At 36.5% G+C, this 18,123-nt stretch overlaps 1 protein-coding gene across 3 annotated transcripts in view; it reads right to left on the minus strand.

The window, feature by feature from the left end:
* Positions 1-18,123, minus strand: part of lingo1a (leucine rich repeat and Ig domain containing 1a) — a 78,416-nt gene that overhangs the window by 22,542 nt on the left and 37,751 nt on the right. The window contains exon 1 of one of the 3 annotated variants that reach the window (XM_077711178.1): positions 1,688-1,961. The exons of the other annotated variants lie outside the window; for them this stretch is intronic. The gene's annotated coding sequence lies outside the window, so the exon portion shown is untranslated. Of the gene's footprint in view, positions 1-1,687; positions 1,962-18,123 lie in introns of those variants that run through there. 3 annotated transcript variants of the gene reach the window in all.

The following is an 18,123-nucleotide window of genomic DNA, read 5'->3' on the forward strand; positions in this document are numbered from 1 at the left end:
AAAGGTAGAGTGGGAATTAGGGGAGGCATTTGAGTCGGGAAATATGGGGGAGATTTGAGTGAAACAGAAGGGGGAGGGTCCCCCAAAAAATGTTGATATAATGATGGTGGTAGTTTTGAGGAATTGGTTCGAATAAAAGTTTTAAAAAAATGATTCAAGTATAAAATTTTAAAAAACAAAAGAAAAAAAGGGAAAATGTTTTGAAACCGTTTAAGTATTAATTTGTGGTCTGTGCAGTTGAATAAAAAAAACTTGTATGAAGTTAAAGCAACCCGCTATCGCTAACTTAGCGCTAAAGGCTACTACTAAACAAATGTTGTAAACACGGTTGAGGTATTAATTGACCTTTTACAGCCATTTTTTGGCACAAAACCAAACACGTACAGTAAAAGAACAACAAAATGTACAATGTTTTCACTGTTGTTAGCATTAGCAACCTAGCATACGAGCCATGGACTATTGCTAACTTAGCGCTAACAGCTACTACTAAACAAATGTTGTAAACACGGTTGAGGTTTTAATTGACCTCCTCCAGCCATTTTTTGGGCACAAAACCAAACACATACAGTAAAAGAAAAACAAAACATACAACTTTTTCACTGTTGTTAGCATTAGCAACCTAGCATACGAACCACAGAACATGACAATTTTTTGTAAGAATGCTTCGACAGTGGTACTTTAATCAAGTTTAGTTGCTAGGTGGATTTTGCAATGTTTAACATATGAAATCGGCTTAAATTTTAGCGCTAATTCTCGCTATTATTTCCATCGTAAGCTTTATATACCCTAAAATCAACCAAAAAAAAATACGCTTGACCGTCCCTTTTGATCACACTTGCTTTTTAACTCCATAAGTTCCCTTTGCATTCATTTTGTAGTTAAAAACCTTCAAATAAAGTGCTATTTTTTAAATGCAATTTCCCAGACGCCACACCCTTTTTTTGCCCATTTCTCGCCGATCATCTCAGTGCGACGCATATCTATCCAAACAAACCTCATCGTTTTCCCCTTCCCAAGCTGTCACCACCACCATCATCACCATCATCATCATCATCTCCATCCCAGAGGCTATTTATAACCTAACATCACTTTCTAAATGTCCGCAGGCGCTACGTTCCACCGCCTTATGATACTCTGCCGCATCTATGTTAGTCTCAAAACAAGGGCAAAGACCGCAAAAACACAGACAAACCGAAACCAGAGTGTGTCTTTAACACACACAAAAAAAAAAAAAAACTATCAAGAGACCTAAGTTTCATCATCTGGTAGTTTGACTTGATACAAAATCCCAATTGTTCACAAGGCGCAAGGTTCGGTTCATCAAATTCAGGATGCAGCCCATTTAACAGATAAGCCATCTCTGCAGATGAGGCTGCCAATGTTATCAGAGCGGTAAAGATTAATACAAGAGGGGGGCTTCCGTTTTAAAAAAAGGGGGATACAATCACATTCACAGGACAATTACAATGTAATTAATGACTAAATCCCTTATACAAACACTGATTTACACTATAAATAAGCACAATTCCTGATCCTATCGTTGATTTTTTTCCCGTTACCTGCATAAGACGCACCAAAACCACATTCCTAAGCACTTTAAAGAAAAATTCAATGTTTTAAAAGGCAAAAAAATGTTAAAAAGTCATCGTATTTGAGAAAAACCAAGGACACTCGTGGTATAACTCACCTACTGTTGTCCTCAACGCCGTTGTTGCCGAGCATCCTTTCGCATTTCCACCCGCGCCAAAGCAACTCCAAGACAAGCTCCGAACGTTACCGCACAAGCAAAAAAAAAAAAACACCTTCAAGTCCGACGTGGGTGGAGAAAAAAATATAGAAGATCCACTAACGTAGTAAAAAAAAGACGAATGAAGAAAAGCGAAGGAACGAACGATAACCAGCATTCGTTGTTTTTTTTTCTCCAATCTCGGACAAGCAAGTGTGCGCCTTGAAAGCTCCGTCCCGCAATGAGGAGGAATGCAAATGGAAGGTAGAATGGATGGAAGAACTGGAGAGAGAGGGAGAGAGAGGGAGAGAAGGAGATAGGAAGGGAGGGAGGGATTGGAAAAGGAGGGTGGATCCACTCCCACGCGGCGTACATACATACGCTTCCATCAGAGAATCACTCTCTCGCTTTCTTCCTGTGTGTTCGTTGTTTTTTATTTATTTTATATATATATATATATATATTTTTTTTTTTTTTGCAAATGCACCTTTAGGAAATGTTGCTGTGCTAGATGTAAGTCACGCCCACTCGATCCACTCAAAAAAGCCCCAAGCTTGAGAGACTATCCACTGTCACGTTGATGGGCAAATAAAGCAATGAAATCCGATTAAAGTGAAGGAAATATGAGTAAAAAGAAGGTGTAGTTTCATTTAAAGCAGCAAGGGGGTGCTGTTAGCTATGGGGAGTAGGGTTGGGAGATGCGGATTTTGTGGTGTTTGAATTGGGCGTTAAGTTGAGAGTTGTTTTTTATGTGATTATGAAATAAGGGGGGGTGGGGTTGATATTTTGTGAAAGATTGAAGGGGGGAAATTACTTGGGAGGGGAGAAATGAGGTCATTTTGTCGTAGTTTGTTTTTTTGTAGGATGAGAAATTTCCACATTTGAATTCATTATAGACTGTTTAGATTAGTGGTGTCAAGCATGTGTCCCCTGGGTCAAAAGGGGGTTCACTAGGGGTCAGATTTGGGGTTGTTCATACTTCACATACAGATTTAAATGCTTTTTTAGTCGTGTCTAGTGTAGTCTAGTGTAGTCTAGTGTCTAGTCTAGTGTCTAGTCTAGTGTCTAGTCTAGTGTCTAGTCTAGTGTCTAGTCTAGTGTCTAGTCTAGCGTCTAGTGTCTAGTCTAGCGTCTAGTGTCTACTCTAGTGTCTAGTCTAGTGTAGTCTAGTCTAGTGTCCAGTCTAGTGTCTAGTGTAGTCTAGTGTAGTCTAGTCTAGTGTCCAGTCTAGTGTCTAGTGTAGTCTAGTGTAGTCTAGTCTAGTGTCCAGTCTAGTGTCTAGTGTAGTCTAGTCTAGTGTCTAGTGTAGTCTAGTCTAGTGTCCAGTCTAGTGTCTAGTGTAGTCTAGTCTAGTGTCCAGTCTAGTGTCTAGTGTAGTCTAGTCTAGTGTCCAGTCTAGTGTCTAGTGTAGTCTAGTCTAGTGTCCAGTCTAGTGTCTAGTGTAGTCTAGTCTAGTGTCCAGTCTAGTGTCTAGTGTAGTCTAGTCTAGTGTCCAGTCTAGTGTCTAGTGTAGCCTAGTGTCTAGTGTAGTCTAGTCTCGTCTTGTCTAGTCTAGTGTAGTCTAGTGTAGTCTAGTGTAGTCTAGTGTAGTCTAGTGTAGTCTAGTCTAGTGTCTAGTCTAGTGAAGTCTAGTGTCTAGTCTAGTGAAGTCTAGTGTCTAGTCTAGTGAAGTCTAGTGTCTAGTCTAGTGTATAGTCTAGTGTAGTCTAGTCTGGTGTAGTCTAGTCTAGTGTAGTCTAGTGTAGTGTAGACTAGTCTAGTGTAGTCTAGTCTAGTTTAGTCTAGTGTAGTCTACTCTAGTGTAGGGTAGTCTAGTCTAAATGTATACCTTTCACAAATCAACTAAAAGTAAAACTCTGACTTAAAAGTCCTTTAGAATAGTACCATATGCCAAAAACAAAATAGCTCTGCCCACCAAATAAAGCAAAAAACTGCAGTAGATTTATTTGCAAAAGAACTTTAAAAGTTCCCATTTCTCTGTGAGTGGAGTCATTTTCCCTGTTATTTCCTAACAGAACAAAAAAAAACAAAAATAAAACAAAAACACATCACCACCGTTCCCATCTAACACACCTGTCTAGTCCATATGTCAACTCGGCTCTCCTTCACACTGCACAACAGAGAATTGTACCACTAAAGTGTTTGTCTTGCAGTGTTAAACTGCAGCGTCTGTGCATCCGCCAGCGTTTTTCTTTCCCCCTTTTTCCATTTTTTTTTTTTTTGTACGGACCCTCAAAGCGACTGAAGCCATTCAGGCGTCACAGCTACATGTAAATGTCATCAGCATCAGTTCACGCATGGTAGAGATACTCTTGCTGCAAGTTCAATGCATGTTGTCTCGACTTTTGGAACCCTTCCTTCTGGTTGTGTGTGTGAAAATATTCCTTCAGGGAAGAAAAGCACGGGAGGAAAGAAGGGGTTGGGGGGTCCACTTATTTCCAGATCACTAGGTAGACCTGAGCTGAGCAGATGTTGACGCTCAGAGGTAAAGTCAGCAGCTATTCGGTACTAACACTCTATTACCAATACCTGTGAGGAAATAGGTTTGGTATCATGAGAATAAAGTCAATATTTGGAGGGATTGGAATGGCTAAACAAGGAAAAGTTATGGGGAAGAATTGATTCGGTTGAGGAAAGTATTGGTAGGTTTGGATTCCTTTTTTAGCAGAATGTAGGAGTCGAGATTAAAGTTAGAATTTTAATTTTGGGGTGACCGGATTTTTAAAATGTTGATGAAAGAATTCGTGTGTTGTAAATAAACTGGTAAAATCTAATATTGCATAAGATGGCGGAAGTTATGAGTAAATTTAAAGTTTTTAGTTGATATTGTTAGGTTGCAAAGTTCTACTTTCAGCCAGCGATAGGCCACACCCACCAAATTTGACAAAAGCCAAAAAAAAGAAAAAAACAATATGAGATATTGATACCTAAAAAATAAGTCTGATAATTCAATATAAGTCAAATAATGTCTAAATTAGTCTGTAAAAACGACGTATAAATCACACTGGACTATAATGCGCTCAAAATTCCAAAACGGCTTAAAAAGCAACAATTCATTCAACATTGATTTTGCTCACTTTTGTAGATGTAAAGCTGCAATACATTACCCAGCGATAGGCCACACCCACCAAATTTGACAAAAGCAAAACAAAGAAAATTCCTTAAGATATGACATATTGATCCCTAAAAATTAGGTTTTATAATTCAATATAAGTCAAAGAATGTCTAAATTTTTCTGTAAAAACAATGTATAAATCACACTGGACTATAAGGCGCTCAAAATTCCAAAACCTCCTAAAAAAGTAACAATTCATATCCCTAAAACTACATTAATGTATCTCTTTTTTTGTAGAAGTTCCAATACATTACCCAACAATAGGCCACACCCACCAAATTTGACGAAAGCAAAAAAATTAAGAAAAAAACTGAGCGAACTTCCTTAAGATATGACATATTGATACCTAAGAAATAAGTCTGATAATTCAACAAAAGTCAAATAATGTCTAAACTAGTCTGTAAAAACAACGCATAAATCACACCGGACTATAATGCGCTCAAAATTCCAAAACCCTCTAAAAAGTAACAATTAATATTCCTAAAACTACATTAATTTATCTCATTTTTGTACATTTAAAGTTGCAATACATTACCCTAGTCCTTAGCATTGTTCTCCCTACCCATCAACATAGCCTTAAAAACCCTTGCTAAAGTAAACAACCCAATTTAAAATGCAAACATTTTCCCTGCACGGCGGTGGTCTTCATCCACTCTTTTGTATTCCCCAATGTATGAATCTTCCCCAAAAAAACGTAACAATTATCTCCGTGAGGATGCATTTGATGCGAGAGGGTAAAGCTCTCACCAGTAACAAAAGAGAGTGCCTCTACGGCTTTTTATAGCATCAATAATTCATTAGCCTTACTGTGTTCCTCAAAACGAGCACGCACACTTGCCCATCATCCACCTGCATTGAAAGACCCTGAAGCCTGTCACTCATATGGACACTTCCGTTTAAACCCATAAAAGATCCATGTGATGAGTAGATAACCCTATTTACTCGCTACAAGAAGAAGAAAAAAATCCTGTCTTGACAAGATGCTAACTGAAACAGACCAAATGCTAACGATTGCCTTTTTTATCCAATAAAAACATCCAGTTGAGTGACATTTAGCTTAAAACGCATTGCTGTTGTTGATAATGTTATTTTGGCACTTAATGAATTAAACCATTGGAGATTAATGGACAAATTGAAAATAATAAAAACGGACTAAATACTGTAAAAATAGTCATAAACGTTGAAATTATTCAGCTCACACACAAATGTGTTAAAAAGATATTTTTGACGGTAATTAATAAACCAGATTAAACATGGAAAAACACTAATTTTGCCTTATTAAACTTAATACACCATTAAAAAACTGCAAATGTATCAATGATATACCCACCATTGCAATTGCTTTAATATGTTTTAATCATTAACATTACGAGATGAATCATTCCGTCAATCTATAAAATAAAAGTACTATAAAATATTACACCAAGTGACTTTAAAATGACAAAAAATCAATTTTTGTTTCAAAAAACGCATCACCAGGTGAGAAACACTGTAAATCAGTAGCCAGCCAATCACAGGGCAAGAAAAGAAGGGCCATCCAATCATAGCTTGAGGCAAATGTTGTTGACTACTTATTTATGCAGTTGACTACTTATTTATGCGGTTGACTACTTATTTATGCTGTTTACTACTTATTTATCCTGTTGATTACTTGTTTTTTTGTTGAGTACTTATTTTTTGTAGGACTACTTATTTTTGTTGACTACTTATTTTTTTTTAGGTCTACTTATTTTTTGTTTAATTATTTTTGTAGGACTACCTATTTTTTGTTGAGTACTTATTTTTGTTGGACTATTTATTTTTGTTGACTACTACTTATTTTGACGATTTATTTTTTTACTTATTTCTTATTATTTATTTATTGTTGATTTGTGTACTTAATGGTAAAACTACATCTCATTATACTTGAAAATTGACAATAAAAGCATTACATTTAATTCAATTTTAGCAAAATGGCACACTATTTTTATTTTATTTAATCAATGATCAATCCAACACAACTCTTTCCATATACGAAACATATCTGGAGAAAACCCACGCAAGCCCAGGCCAAAAATACAAACTCAACACAGTGAAGACCAACTTGGTATCGAACACTCGACCCTAGAACCCCGAGCCTGAACCGCTAACCAATTTTTTCCACCGTGCTGCAAACTTTTACTCCAAAATAGAAATTTCCAATGCACTTTTCTATCAACAGAACAATAATATATGACATTAATAACATTACAGAAATCTATCAAGCAACCATTAAGAGTATTTACAGTGAAGTTAGTTCTTGTCTAAACAAATCACACTTCCCACCTCCACACGTCGTTTACACTAAGTCACTCACCGTCAGAACCACTTGTGCCCACCAATGTGCGTCAAATGAGAGATTTGGCTCAACAGCCGAGGTCATGAATGAGCTTTACAACACACACAAAAGTGAGCCGGAGTGCGTAGGCGGAATAGCATTCTTCCCCCTCCGACATCTAATTGTATCACGCCATACCAGCCCAAATAAACATTAGCATTACCGATTCCCAGCAAATAGATTCCGAGTATTTCTTTTAGTTGTTATCGGGTGTTTAAAGTTTTTAGAATAGCAAAATTGTGACAGTAACAGCAATAGAAAATGCGATAATAAGCAGTGACTAGTAGTAGTCTGATAATTGCTCCTATAGAACAGCCAATGTCTATGTGAACAAGTTGACTACTTATTTATGCTGTTGACTACTTATTTATGCTGTTGACTACTTATTTATGCTATTGACTACTTATATATGCTGTTGAATACCTATTTATGCTGTTGACTACTCATATATGCTGTTGACTACTTATTTATGCTGTTGACTACTTATTTATGCTGTTGACTACTTATTTATGCTGTTGACTAATTTATGCTGTTGACTAATTTATGCTGTTGACTAATTTATGCTGTTGACTAATTTATGCTGTTGACTAATTTATGCAGTTGACTACTTATTTATGCTGTTGACTACTTATTTATGCTGTTGACTACTTATTTATGCTGTTGACTACTTATTTATGCCTTTGACTACTTATTTATGCTGTTGACTACTTATCTATGCTGTTGACTACTTATTTATGCGCTTGACTACTTATTTATGCTGTTGACTACTTATTTATGCTGTTGACTACTTATCTATGCTGTTGACTACTTATTTATGCTGTCGACTACTTATTAATGCTGTTGACTACTTATTTATGCTGTTGACTACTTATTTATGCTGTTGACTAAATTATGCAGTTGACTACTTATTTTTTGTTAACTACTTATTTTTTTGTAGACAATTTTTTTGTTGACTATACTTATTTTTTGTTGATTATACTTATTTTTTGTTGATTATACTTATTTTTTGTTAACTACTTATTTTTTGGAGACAATGTTTTTGTTGACTATACTTATTTTTTGTTGATTATACTTATTTTTTGTAGGTACTTCCTTTTTTGTAGGACTACTTATTTTTTGTTGACTACTTATGTTGACGACTTATTTATGACTTATTTCTTATTATTTTTTTTATTTCTGTACTTAATCATAAAGATTTACATCTCATTATACTTGAAAATTGACAATAAAATCATTCAATTTAATTCAATTTTAGCAAAGCGGCACATTATTTTAATTTGATTGCATATTGACATCATTAATCAATGATCAATTCAACAACTTTTTTCATATATGAAGCAACATTTTCTATTCAAAAGCACTACAACAAATGTAGTTTAGCGACGAGCAAGTAGTCGACAAATTGTATTTGTTGCAGTTCGATCACATTAAATAAACGTGAGGAAAACAATGACTAAAAAATTGATTTTTCTTCTTTAAAAAAAAAAAAAAAAAGACCCGGTTGTTAATCAAGTTGAATCATACCCTGCTATTTCAAGAAATAAAGCATTTTCCACATTTTGTGAATTATATAGGTCATTCAAAACACCATATTAATTTCACGCATCATAGCTGGTTGCTTCGTCAATAAATTGTTGTCGTGAATAAATTACAAGAAAGCTAATTACATCCCTGTTGTTGAGTTATAGATATGAGTTAAGAGAAGCTTTAAATACACTAGCGATCAATCTGTTGATGGGATTACTTTACGACGTCATAAAAGTAGATGTTTTACTACCCTGATTACCAAAGTACTGCATTTAAACCGAAAAACATGGCGACTGGACCAAAGCCCCAATAAGAAGGGCTTCAGTTGGGACCACTTTAGAGACCTCAATATAATTTCTTAGCTTTTAATTTTTAGTTTTTCATCTACAGAGCGCCATCCATCATTTTCCAGCACAGACAACAACTTCCTGACATGAGAGGGAAGGTCTTGTAAAAAAAAAAAATGTCCGCCACTTCCCATCTCCCAGATGTAAGTGCTTGTACATGGACAAAAACACACACAAAAATACACACATACGCTAGTACACATTTAATCGGACCCTTGTGTCAAATCCCATCCCGCTGTACTTCACCCAGTGGAGATGCTAACGGCTGCCTGGAGTTGGCTAGTAATCGCTATTCCCAGTGTTACCAAGGTCAGATACGATTCCACACCATAATATTCCAAATGGGAGGAAGCGTTCAATCACTTTAGAGCTGACGAAACTGGTTTGAACAAGAAAATGTGGACAAGGAAATCTGGGTTGAATGATGGAGTGATTGGATAGTGGGGTGGATCTCATTTCGCTTTAGCTTAGCGCTAGCAAACATGGTTTGGATGGTCGCTATGTTATATAAAAATATTCTTGAAAAAGGGACGTTGTGGGGTATAAGTTTTTAGATTGTTTCATGGGGAGTTTGAGTTTGATTTATTTAATAAGGGACAGCACATATTAATGCAAAATTTAAGCCATGGTTTAATAAGATTCATAGATGGGAGTTCACGTATGCTAATTGCTATAGAGTTCCAGTAATGAAGAGAGAAGGTGCTGTAGCTAATTTAGCATTTTTTTAAGGGAATTACACAGTCACCTCTAGAGCCAGCTCTTGTGGATGTGTTGGAATTGTTTTTTTGGTACAAAATATTGCGGTGGAGGAGGGGCTTTGTGATGGAAGATTTCGGAAGGTGCTGTAGCTAATTTAGCATTTTTTAAGGGAACTACACAGTCACCTCTAGAGCCAGCTCTTGTTGATGTGTTGGATTTTTTTGTACAAAATCTTTGAGTTTGACTCCTGTTAGAACAGGTGCACAAACTTTAACAAAGATACGAGAAATATAAATCTGTCATGTACGATATATGTATCTAATCTAATTGAACTTTGTTTGATAAAAGTTACTCAAACTTTGGAGCATGTAAAAATCATATTTTTCCCCATTTTTTTGTTCATATTTTACCTATACTAGAAATTATAACCCAAAAAAATAATAACACGCCTCGATCTAGGACTGACCCATAATTCTGCAGTAGAATATGATTATTAATCATAAAGGACTGCGATTTAGATGAAAAAAAAACCCTCAATGGTCAGAGTTCATTTTGCTTTTTTTGCTGATGTCCCCCACTTTTTAACAAATGCAAAGGGATGCAAGGCTCTCTGATGCCTCTGGGTATATTTGCCCATGCGGGACTAATGCACTTCACGCATTTAATATTGTCACTGAAAGTCATGAGTCATGGAAAAGAAAAATGATGGTGCCAGCGTGCCAAAGTAGCATCCCTTAAAAAAAATGAAATAAAAAAAAAAAACACCACCAACAAAAACAAGAACAGCAACAAAAAAAATCGCTCAAGTGACTTTGTGATTCCTTCAGCTTCCCACTTTGGTGCTCGGACGTTTGGTCGCCGGACGTTTGGTCGCCGGACGTTTGGTCGCCGGACGTTTGGTCGGCGGACGTTTGGTCGGCGGACGTTTGGTCGCCGGACGTTTGGTCGCCGGACGTTTGGTTGCCGGACGTTTGGTCGCCAGACGTTTGGTCGCCGGACGTTTGGTCGCCGGACGTTTGGTAGTCAGCCTTTTGGTCGCCGGTCTAAGTACTGTTTAATATCGAAGTACTGTTTAATATCTACGTAGTGTTTAATATCGAAGTACTGTTTAATATCTAAGTGGTGTTTAATATTGAAGTACTGTTTAATATCTAAGTAGTGTTTAATATCTAAGTACTTTTTAATATCTAAGTCCTGTTTAATATCTAAGTACTGGTTAATATCTAAGTACTGTTTAATATCTAAGTACTGGTTAATATCTAAGTACTGTTTAATATCTAAGTTCTGTTTAACATCTAAGTACTGTTTAATATCTAAGTATTGTTTAATATCTAAGTATTGTTTAACATCTAAGTACTGTTTAATATCTAAGTACATTTGACCGGCGACCAAAAGGGACCAAAAGACCGGCGACCAAACGTCCGGCCACGCCCACTTCACGGCGAGGTCCCTCCAAGCATTTTGTATCATTTGACTCACGCTGCGGCATCAGAAAAAAAAACCAAAATCAGACCGCCACGGTGCCATATGAGCCCAGCCTACTCCGTCTTAACCACCTGACAAACTGTCATCAATGCCGCAAAATTATTTGTCACCGACCGCCCATTAGCGCGCCACCGGGGCATCAAAAGTCAATTTTTACCACAAAACGTCATCTCTTTTTCCCGGTGAGTGACGGGCGGCTGTTTAACCCCCGCGCTTAATGGCGTTCTGGCGATGCCTCATTTGAACAACGCAGCCGGCCGTGCAGGGGAATATTTCATCAATGTCAACATAGTCATCATGCGAGGCTCTTAAACTGCACAAAAGCCGACAGAAAAGAATGCAGAATGTAATCAACACAGCCCAAAATATCATTTCAGTGGTACCTCCACATACGAGTGGCCCGGTATGCGAGCAATTCGAGATAAGAGTAAAATTTTGGGAAAATATTTATCTTGAGATACGACCAAAATTTTGGGCAACTATTTATTTTGTGATATGAGTAATATTTTGGGCAAATATTTATTTGAGATACGAGTAAAATTTTGGGTATATATTTATCTTGAGATACGAGACAGATTTTGGGCAAATATTTATCTTGAGATACGAGTCAAATTTCGAGCAAATATTTATTTTGATATGAGTTTTTTTAGCGAATTTATCTTGAGATAAGTGAGAATTTTTTTGCAAATATTTATCTTGAGATACGAGTCAAATTTCAAGCAAATATTTATTTTGATATGAGATTTTTTAGCGAATTTATCTTGAGATAAGTGAGAATTTTTTTGCAAATATTTATCTTGAGATACGAGTCAAATTTCAAGCAAATATTTATTTTGATATGAGATTTTTTAGCGAATTTATCTTGAGATAAGTGAGAATTTTTTTGCAAATATTTATCTTGATATACGAGTAAAATTTTGGGCAAATATCTTGAGATACGAGTAAAATTTCGGGCAAATATCTTGAGATACGGGTAAAATTTCAGGCAAATATCTTGAGATACGAGTAAAATTTCAGGCAAATATTTACCTTGAGATACGAGTAAAATTTCGGGGAAATATTTATCTTGAGATACAAGTAAAAATTCAGGCAAATATTTACCTTGAGATACGAGTAAAATTTCAGGCAAATATTTACTTTGAGATACGAGTAAAATTTCAGCCAAATATTTACCTTGAGATACGAGTAAAATTTCAGGCAAATATTTATCTAGAGATACGAGTCAAATTTTGATAAAATCGACATATGAGCTCAGTCCCGGAACAAATTAAGCTCGTACCTCGAGGTACCACTGTATAACTGGCTTGATTTTTGAAGCTATTTACGCCACATGAGAATTCCCGTCATTCAAACAGCAAGAAAGTTTGAAGGTCGCCACTTTGGACCCCTTAAAAAGCCAACTTAATGTATCAAATCCATCGCATTGAATCATTTTAGCTCCATTGAGTCTCTGGAAAAACCTCGTTTTTTTATTTGCTTATGGCTTCTTTTCCCTTTCGGGTAGAGGATAGATGCATCCCGGACGCAAGAACAATTTCACAGTAGCGTGGAGATTCTCTGTTGAACAAACAGAGCAAATAAAAGCATTTAACCCCTACGACCTTTTCCCACCCGCGGAGGCAAAACGGCAAACATCAACAAAGGAACAACAAAAACGTTAGCTTTAAAGAATTTGGCGTTTAATCTAGACACAGCCATGTAACAATTGCGGCTTTATTTGTTGCCATGTTGCTAACAAAAACACAAAATAATTTAATAAATATATAAGTACCGTATTTTCACGACTATAAGGTGCACTTAAAAGTCTTAAATTTTCTCCAAAATAGACAGTGCGCCTTATAATACAGTGCGCCTTATATATGGAAAAAAACAGAAAACCAAAAACGAAAAACCACCACTGTCGGATATTAAAAAAAACACAAACACCTGAACTGAAACAATACTGTTAAATATGCAGATGCCATCTTAGTTTACAACATCTTCCGTCATATAGCTCCTCCCCCACTGCAAGATTTTATACAAAAAAATCCAAAACATCAACAATAGCTGGCTCTAGAGGTGACTGTAAAGTAGTGAGTGCTTCATACCTAGAAGTCAATAGCAATTGCCATATTTTCACCACTATAAGGCGCACTTAAGTCTTAAATTTTCTCCAAAATAGACAGTGCGCCTTATATATGGAAAACATGTCATTCATTGATGGTGCGCCTTATAATGCGGTGCGCCTTATAGTCGTGAAAATACGGTACATTATTTTTGGGTGGAGTTTCATAGCTCTTAATATTGGTCATATTTTCCTGTTTTAATTTTTGTCAAAAATTTAAAAAATATTAATCTACTTGTATATTTAATGTATTTTATCTCCCCTTTTGTGTACAACACACACTTATAGCAATAGTTGTTTTGAGTCTGACAGTGAGAATGTCATGTTTTTGTTGTTGTTTTTGTATCGTTTTCTTCGCAGCCAGGGTGGTTTGTTCTCCTCACGATGCGAAATCGGCAATTCTAATTTGCAAGAAACGATCCCATTACAGTAATTGTGTGACACATCAATCATTTTGCTCTACAGCCCACCTCTTCAAAGGCTGTCAAATGAAAATGTGCCCACCAAATCACTCCCACTGGCTCAATGCGTCAAGTGAGCCTGAGCACAGATTGCCAAGTCCCAACTACCGTATTTTCACGACTATAAGGTGCACCGCATTATAAAGCGCACCCTCAACGAATGACATTTTTCCATATATAAGGCGCACTGTATTATAAGGCGCATTGTCTATTTTGGAGAAAATGTAGGACTTTTAAATGCACCGTATAGTCGTGAAAATAGGGTAATTGCTATTGACTTCCAGGTATGAAGCACTCACTACAGAGTCACCTCCAGAGCCAGCCATTGTTGATGTTTTAGATTTTTTGGTATCAAAACTTGCAGTGGGGGTGGAGCTATATGATGGAAGATGTCGTAAACTAAGATGGCATCTGCATATTTAACAATATTGTTTTAGTTCAGGCGTTTGTGTTTTTTTTAATATCTGACAGTGGTGGTTTTTCGTTTTTGGTTTTCAGTTTTTTCCATATATAAGGCACACTGGATTATAAGGCGCATTGTCTATTTTGGAGAAAATTTAAGACTTTTAAGTGTGCCTTATAGTTGTGAAAATACGGTACGTACCGTATTTTCTTGCATATAAGCCATGCCCTTTAAAAAAGTTCATGATATGACATAAAAACTACATTCATGATTACTTAAATCCCCCCGAAAAATAGCCTCAACTTGTCAAAAGCCAATCACTGTCCCTGAAAAGATTCTTTCGCAAATTAGCCGCATCCACGTATAAGCCGTACCCTTAAAATTGCCTTAAAATCGTTGAGTTGTCCAATTTCTCGCGTATAAGCCGCCCCTTGGTTCCCAATTTTTGCTTCCATATTCATGGTTTTAATAGGGAGTACAAATGTGTTACTTTGAAGGGAAAACATTACGAAAAATCATCACACATGGTATTTTCGGAGTATGTATGAATCGAAAGTAAGTCATGTGAGCAGTACAACCAGGAAGTGAGTAGGTCTAGTTTGTCATCTTTAGCTAAGATGGCGACACCCTGAGCAGGTAAAAGTGAGTTTTTTTTTTACATTTTATGCAAGATAGGGTTGTTGTTTTCTCTCTTTGGAGTTGATTCATAGATGTCAAAATACATTTTATTTAGCATTTTATCATGTTATCTTTTGTCTATTTCAAAATAAACTACCAAATCGCCTACATTATCTTGCATTACGGCATTTAATCTTTATAACCTTGCCGTTTCGCATATCTCAAGTCTAATTTATGCGCATATAAGCCCTACCCTCAAATCACCCATTCTTTTTCTTAGCGACAAATACGGCTTATATGCGAGAAAACACCGCAGTACCACATACAACCAGCAGGTAACCTCCCTATCCCAATTTCCAAGTCCTCATTTACCCCTTTTCTCCCATTAATCATCTTAAAAACCAAATAGTTCCACCAAAAAACACTCAATTAGACCAAAATCACCTTTGAGCAAATAATTCCCTGACCTCTCCATCCCAAAAAAAAAAAAAAAAAACGATTAGCACTAACCCTTACATTGACGCATCTATTTTGCAAATGATTCATTACTCCTCCCGCTTATCAATGATCTCCCATCTGCAGATCATTAAAGCACCTTTGGCTGTGATGTCGCCATTGTGACACCCGCAAACCCCCTTTACGCCCTTTTCGGTATCGAGAAACCATCCTTCACTTAGCACAGAAACAACACCCAAGCAATCGCCACTCAATAAGCAGTAAATGACTCCTCGGAAGAAAAAAAAAATCGATTCAATTTTCTTGAGACGCAACACATTTGTAACCGCCACTTGGCGGCGCCGCGTCTTATTATATACGCCATATACGCCCCTTAATGATAAGCCCCTCCCCCGAACTGGAAATGAACAACATTAGCAAATAGGAACAAGCAAACAAGATGGATTGAAACGGCGTTACATGTGCAATTAAACACTTGAAAGAAGCAAAATGAAACGGATAAATCGTTTTTTTTAAAAGTAGCTAGCATGGTGTCAACTTGGAAAAGCATAAAAGTGACTCTTATCCGCGATTTATTGACTGTAGCTAATGGAATTTTTGGATTCTTGGATCTTTGTAAGGAAAGGCATCCAATGAGACGGCTCCGGGAAACCTTATTACGAAAATGCGTAATGTCTTGAAAAGAGCAAGTTGAAAACATTAAGATTTTTTGAGGGTATAAGGGGTCGGGAAGCTTTATTGACGAAGAGAGACACAAAAAAATCATATTTTTGAATGTTATTCGACTGGAGGTTGTTGATAGGAAGGATTGTGTAAGTGTCTGCGGCCCGTCTGCGTCGTAAAATTCACGAATGGTTCTTTCAATTGGTTCATTTTTTGTGGTTTATGGTTCTTTTTTAGGAATTAGGAATTTTACTCAATCACACGAATACAAAAATATATTTTTAGTATTGCAGATTGACAAAAAATAGTTACAAAAATATTTCTCTACGTAATTCTACGCGATTTTCCCACAAAAAATATTTATTAATATGTATTTTTTGACATTTTTTGACAGTTTTATAGCAAATATTCTATACTAGTGGATTCTTTTTTACATTTATTAATATATTTTTAAGAAATAAAAGTTTTATTTTTTTCATTCAGAAGAGGGCGAATGTTAAATCTGTTTTTTAACCTTTTGGTTATTATTTTAAAATAGAAAAAGAGTAAATAGTGTTAGTACAAATCGGTTTATTTACTGTAAAAATAAAGGGCAAAGAGGAATATTTTAGATAGAATATTTAGAAATTAAAAAAAAAGGATTAAAAGAACTGCATGAAAACCTTTAAATGTTATATTTGTTATAGTAAACATATTTTAATCATTTGAGTTTTTTAAAAGAAAGAAAATATTTTTTAAATTAAATTATTTGTTATATATTTATTATTAGATTTTTAAAAATGCCTTTTGAACTAAAAACTGAAAAAAAATGATTAAAAAACTGCAATTATTGATCATAAAAAGAGAAAACACAGAAAATATTCCCTATACATTTATAATCTTCATTTAATTTGATCAAAAACAAAAAGTCGACAATCATTTACTTTTTCGGGCCGCGCAAAATGATCCGGCGGGCCAGAATTGGCCCGCGGTCCCCCACTTGGACACCAATCCTCTAGACTGACGCCTAGTTTAAACCCTTATCTGAGTCTTAAAAACATAAATAAATATCTTGAACTGCAACAATGACAAAATATCCCCATTTCCTTGCAATTATGCAAAGACGAAAAATCCCAAAATGTCTGCTGAAAGTTTGTAACAAAGTGCGTGACCCACATTATTAATGTTGATAAACTGGGATGCAATTATGCGAGTTAGTTTTATCCCATAAAGCACTTACGCAACAAGAAAAACACATTCTCATCAACATGCAGAATTGCCAAAAGGCAATTTGGGGAGCGAGAGTTGAAATTTGTTGTCTAAGAAATACATTTGTTAGACAGCCACAAGAAGCAGGACAAGAAAAAGCAATAAACAAACAAGGGCGCTCATTTGCTAACGTGGCGAGGAGCACGGACGCCGTCTTTGCACAGTCACGGAAATACCGCACTCGGGTTAAACAATACTGACATGAAACAAACAAAAAAACTATTTTTATATATTTGTATACGAGTGGGTTTGCTAAAACTTTGATAAGTATCATTTGCCAACTAGTTTTAACACTTAAAAAGTTAGTTCATACACAATTGCATTTGTAGTGCTTTTTAAAATGATATCGGTCAAACCGCTCAACTTTCAACCGTGATTGGATGTTTGGTTGCCGGACGTTTGGTCGCCGGACGTTTTGATATCTAAGAGAGTTTAATATCGAAGTACTGTTTAATACCTAAGTACATTTGACCAGCGACCAAAAGACTGGCAACCAAAGGACAGGCGACCAAAAGACCGGCGAACAAAAGACCGGCGACCAAAAGGGACCAAAAGACCGGCGACCAAAAGACTGGCGACCAAAAGACCAGCGACCAAAAGACCGGCGACCAAAAGACCGGCGACCAAAAGACCGGCGACCAAAAGACCGGCGACCAAAAGACCGGCGACCAAAAGACCGGCGACCAAAAGACCGGCGACCAAACGTCCGAACACCCTTTCAACTCCCAAAGTTTCAATAAATATATAAAAATTGAGCGGTTAGCATGTCGGCCTCACAGCTCTAAGGTCTTGGATTCAATTCCAGGTCGGTCCCCCTGCATGGGTTTTCCCCCAGAAAACCCACGCAAACTCCACACAGGTGGACTAACATGGATTTGAACCCAGGTACCCCACTTTGAGGCCGACATGCTAACC

Source organism: Stigmatopora nigra, unplaced genomic scaffold, assembly GCF_051989575.1.
Source record: "Stigmatopora nigra isolate UIUO_SnigA unplaced genomic scaffold, RoL_Snig_1.1 HiC_scaffold_25, whole genome shotgun sequence".
Lineage (NCBI taxonomy): Eukaryota > Metazoa > Chordata > Actinopteri > Syngnathiformes > Syngnathidae > Stigmatopora > Stigmatopora nigra.